The 5,521-nt window shown below is 41.8% G+C and overlaps 1 long non-coding RNA gene across 1 annotated transcript in view; it reads left to right on the top strand.

Moving 5' to 3' along the window:
* The window catches only part of LOC138172218 (uncharacterized), a 21,693-nt gene extending 17,590 nt beyond the window's left edge, over positions 1 to 4,103 (top strand). Inside the window, exon 3 of the long non-coding RNA XR_011171077.1 lies at positions 2,135 to 4,103. This is a non-coding gene — a long non-coding RNA (uncharacterized lncRNA). The remainder of the gene's footprint in view (positions 1 to 2,134) is intronic.
* The last annotated feature ends 1,418 nt before the right edge of the window (positions 4,104 to 5,521 follow it).

Raw genomic sequence — 5,521 nt, forward strand, 5'->3', positions numbered from 1 at the left:
AGAGACAGAAAGGGAGAGAGAGAGAGGAAAAGGAAAAGAGAGGGGACGAGAGAGAGAGAGAGAGAGAGAGAGAGAGAGAGAGATCCCTATTGCCTGAAAGCAGGAGAGACTTCATTGAAGACAAAGCACTGAGCTGGGCTTAGAGAGGCATTGGCATTAATAATATTTCAGGGTCAGTGGAACATTATAAAAATACACGGAAGAGAAAAGAAGGAAGTTCAGAAGGGGGACACAACAGCACAGATCTGGAACTGCAGTGATGACATGAATAGACTTAAAAAAACAAGCTGTACTTGGTGTCATATATAGTTCCCCCTTTTTTTGTGTAAGGAAATGTTCATGTTTATTGATATTATCAAATTAATAACAAAAAAGAAAATTAATTTTTAATAGTTCTGACAGTATTCCCCAGTAAAATGTAAGCTTCTTAAGGCAGGAAATTGTGCCCCAGTCTCTTCATGTGCAAAATGAGATGGTTTTATTAGATGCTCGAGGTCCCTTTCCCCTCTAAAGCCTGTGATTCCTCACTAGTGCCACCTTACAGAATCTTGAGACTCAGAAAGGTGAAGTGACTCACCAAGGTCACACAGCCAATCACAGAAGGCTCTGAGAACCTAGCAGAGTCATTTGCATTTGATTTGCTAGGAAATAAGTCAGTTCGGTTCTTGAGCCAGGGAATGGTATAGTGAAATTGGATGAAGATGGAATAGACTGTTGCAAAAACAATCAAGCAACCGACATTTATTAAGCACCTGCTGTATGCTAGGCTCATCCTGGGCACTGGGGATACGAACATCGCTTTCCCAAGGAGCTTACAGATAAGCCTTGACTTCATGGCCAAACAAAAGCCTAGTTTTACCTATTCATGAACTTCATGCATTAGGAAGTATCCAGAAAGGCCTCTGGGCTGGGCCAGGTGGAGCCTGTCTGGGAACGTACAATGATCCTTCTCCTAGCTTCCAGCATCCAAAAGCGCCTTGGCACCCCACAAAAGCTGGAGTTCCCAGGGGCGAGAGTACGGGCCAGGCGTTGGCGGGGGTAGCTTTATACCCTTTTGCTCTCCCCCTCCCCCACATCGGTTCCATCCAAGAGACAATGCAGACAATCTGGAGGCAATAGCAAGAGCGAAGAGGTAGGCAGGGCATATGCCTCCCTGTTAGGGGTTTAAAAAACAGAACCTTTCATACATACAGAGGAATTGGCGACATCGCCAGGACAAGATATCTGTGTGTCCATGGCATGTGGTAGAGCAGGAAAGGCTGTACTTGAGATTCTCCGAGAACAAAACTGGGTCAGAATCGTCAGATGACCCGGATTTGAATCCTGCTTCTGCTCCCTATGTGACTTTAGGTAAGTTGCTTAACCTGAAATCTCCCTCTCTGCAGGAAACCTTTCCCAATCCCTCTTAATTCTAATGCCTTCCCTGTGTGGCGTCCAGTTTATCCTGCAAATAACTTGCTTGTACATAGTTGTTTGCACATCATCTCCTTCCTTACTGGGTGAGCTCCTCAAGGTTAGGAACTGTCTTTTATCTTTCTTTGTATCTCCAGCACTTAGCAGAACCTAGCACAGTAGGTGCTGAATTAATGTTTTATTAATTGATTGACTCAACCCCTCTGGACCTCAGGTTTCCTTATTTGTAAAATGAGGGGGTTGAACCACTCTAGCATCTTCAATGGCCCTGCCTTTTTTACAAAAGTTTGAAAAGGGGGAAAAAATGCAGGTCTGCAAAACTCATGTAACACATTAATAGAGACCAGCAGTATATTTAATAATTCACACCCCAAATCCTCTACCTCTGCAAGGGAAGGAGGTGGAACAAGCTTTCCTGCTCCTTAATCAAGTATCCCTTTTACCATACCCACCCAGCTTTCAGGAATCATAACAGAACTAATCCAATTCTTTCCTTTTACAGATGAGTAAACTGAGGCCCAGAGAGATTAAGTGAATGTAGGTAGTAAACAGCAGAGCCAAGATTTGAACCCAGTTCCTGGGACTCCAAACTTAATGCTCCTGAGAATACTCTAATACATGCCTTCCAGCCACACACCTATCCTCAAACCAGGGCTTAGTCCTGCTCTTCTTTCCCTAATGTTAGAGACTTACTGAGACGTTTGGGATTTTATTTTTTTAGCTCCAGTCTCCTGATTGGATTGCCAAGGTTCTTCACAAAAGGAATATGCTACTTAATAAAGCAGAAAGCTGACTCTGAGGTTCAGAGCCTTCTCCCTTTGGCCAGGCATGCCGACTAGACCTTCAACATTCATCTACTTAACGGAAATAATGAGAGCATGAGTAAAATAGACTCAATTACAAAATACTGAAAAATGATTCTACTGCATATCTCAGCAAAAAAAAAAATCCAACTAGATGGACACACAGGAAGCCACAAAAGCACAACTGAGAGACTTCGTTACTCAGAGCTCAAAAGGCCAGAATAACGGGGGTGATTTTCACCACTTGGGGTTCAGGTCTTTATTGCTTCCCAGGGCCCAGCCACCAAGTAAGCCTTCTGGACCATGCTCTGAAGCCATCTTACACTTATCAGGTTTTTTTCAATAAGTGCTACTCCCCCCTCCAGGGAACCCAGAAGCTACAAGTCTATATACGACCTAAGCTTAGTTCTTGTTCAACCCCAACTCTCAAGCTACTCCTGTCCAGAGCGAGCAGTGTCAAGCACTTTACAAATATGTGATTTGATCCTCACAACTCTGTGAGGTAGATGCTGTCATTATCCCCATTCCAGTCGGGAAAACTGAATCAGAGAAATGTGAAATGCCTTTTGCCCAGCAGTCACACAGCTGCTAAGTGTTAGAGGCTGGATTGGAACTCAGGTCTTCTTTACCCAGGCCCACCACCCATCTCATTGCCTCATATAAGGTCATGAGTATGACCTCTGCTTTTTAAAATTTACCTGAAGCATAATAAATTATGTTCTGGCCTTAACTTTCTGAATCAGTTTCACACGTTTCATATAAATATATTTATTGTTGGATTCTACGGGTGGGCTTATCCTCTCCCACTAAGGTGGCTCATCCAATTCAGTTATGCCTAGTTGTGTATTCTCCATCCTAACATCTTGAACCTTCCCTTCTCTTTACCAAGAAGGCAGTGCAAGTCAAGTTTGCAGGACTCTGCGGATCTGTGATCAGAACAGCAAGCTTCTGCTCTATGGCTCTTTTCCCCTTCAGTGGCTCCCAATCACAGACTTTATTTATTTTTCTTTCCTTTTAATTTCCCTTTCCTGTTCCCCTCTCTAACACTAGCCTTTGTTTGTTTTTAACTAATCCCTCACTTTTAAACCTCTATCTCCCTCTTCTCTGTCTCTCCCTACTTCTCTGTTGAAGTGAATGTATTTCAACATCAGATGATGTGTGCTCAACCCTTCTTTGGTTCAGATGAAAGTGAAGTTCATGTGATGCATTTCTCCCCCCATCCCTTCTTCCGGGTTTGCATATTCTTCAACTCAAGCACTCCCTTTTATTTATTTATTTTTTTATGTAGAGGTTTATTTTTCTTCTATACTTCCTAGGTAAGTGTTTCATTGGATTCTCTAACAGACCATGATCTACTATTAGTTTCCTAGTCTTCATTACAACTATCCCCCTTCATATACTTTTTCTGTTTATTTCATTAATTTTTATATTCAGTTCAAATTCTCTCCCTCCTTCCATCCCTCCCGCACTCATCTGGAAGGCAAGAAACCTGATACCAATTCTACATCATCACGGACTTTCCCTTCCAGCCAAACTTGCTTATTCATCCCTCCATTAGTGATGCTTCATTTGCCACCTCTACTATGCTCAGGTGTCCCCAGGTCTAGAATGCTCTTTCTCCTCACCTCTTCTCTTTTTTTTAATGCTTTATTAACTTCTGATTTACATCATTGGTTTCCGCCAGATTTTGAGTTACAAATTTTCTCCATTTTTCCCCTACCCACCGCCCCAAAATAGCAGTCCCACAGGATATGCCCTCCTCCAATCTGCTCTCTCCAATATTTTCTCCCATACCCCTTTTTCCAGTGGATCTCTATGCTCCAGTGCCTGTATATCTTATTTCCCAATTACATGTAAGATGGTATTAATAATAGTATACATATATTTGAATATTTGATTTTAAAATTTTGAATTCCAGATTCATTCCCTTCCTTTGTCACCCACCCTTACTGGGAAGATAAGCAGTTCAGTATAGGTTGTACATGTGTGGCTAATGCAAAACAATAACATACTAGATATATTGTAAAAGACTGACTATATTTCCCTCCCTCCTATCCCACCTCCCACTTATTCCTCTCACCTCTTAATTTCACCTTTTAAGTATCATCCCTTCCTGTTAAATTGGCCCTGTGCCCTCTATCTATGTGTACCTTCTCATGCTTCTCTTGCTTCTTGTATCTGAATGTCAAATTTTCTATTCAACTCTGGTTTTTTCATCAAGAATGCTTGAAAGTCCTCTATTCCACTGAACGACAATATTTTCCCCAGAAACATGATACTCAGTTTTGCTGGGTAGGTGACTCTTGGTTCTAATCCCAGCTCCCTTGACCTCTAGAATATCATATTCCAAGCTCTTCGATCCCTCAGTGTAGAAGCTGCCAAATGCTGGGTTATCCTGATTGTGTTTCTACAATATTCAAATTGTTTCTTCCTGGCTGCTTGTAATATTCTCTCCTTAATCTGGGAATTCTGGAACCTGGCTATAATATTCCTAGGAGTTTTCTTTTGGGGATCTTTTTCAGGAGGTGATCAGTGGATTCTTTCAACCTCTATTTTGCCCTCTGGTACTAAACCATCAGGGCAGTTTTCTTTGAGAACTTCCTGGAGGATGCTTTCTAGGTTCTTACTTTGGTCATGGCTTTCAGGTAGTCCAATAATTTTTAAATTATCTCTCCTGGATCTATTTTCCAGGTCAGTGGTTCTTCCCATGAGATATTTCACATTGCCTTCTATTCTTTCATTTGTTTGGATCTGTTTAACAGCATCTTGATTTCTCATAAAGTCATTAGCTAGCATTTGCTCCAATCTAATGCTGAAGCAATGAATCTCCTCATGGAGCATTTGAGATTCTTTTTCCATCTGGCAAATTCGACTTTTTAAGGCATTCTTCTCCTCATTGCCTTTTTGAGCCTCTTTTGCCATTTGAGTTAGTCTGTTTTTTTAAGGTATTATTTTCCTCAGTCAGGCTGTTGACTCTCATTTCATAATTTTCTTGCATTGTTCTCATTTCTCTTCCCAATTTTTCCTCCACTTCTCTTATCTGCTTCTTAAGGTCCTCTATGGCCTGTAACCAGCTTATATTTTCCTTTGAAGCTTTTGGTGCAGGAGTACTGACTTCACTGTTTTCCTCCTGTTCCATGCCTTGCTCCTTCTTATCCCCAAAATAGGAGTGTAATGTTGGAATCTTCTGTCTGCTTTGCTTCCTTTGCCTGCTCATTTTGCCACTCAATTACTTGACTTTTGGGCTTTTGGCCACAGTAGGACTCTGCCACCAGACAGGGGAGTTTTTGTCCCAAACACTGGGG

Source organism: Petaurus breviceps, unplaced genomic scaffold, assembly GCF_028583685.1.
Source record: "Petaurus breviceps papuanus isolate PSGF00001 unplaced genomic scaffold, PetGlider_PUasm1.0 128, whole genome shotgun sequence".
Taxonomy (NCBI): domain Eukaryota; kingdom Metazoa; phylum Chordata; class Mammalia; order Diprotodontia; family Petauridae; genus Petaurus; species Petaurus breviceps.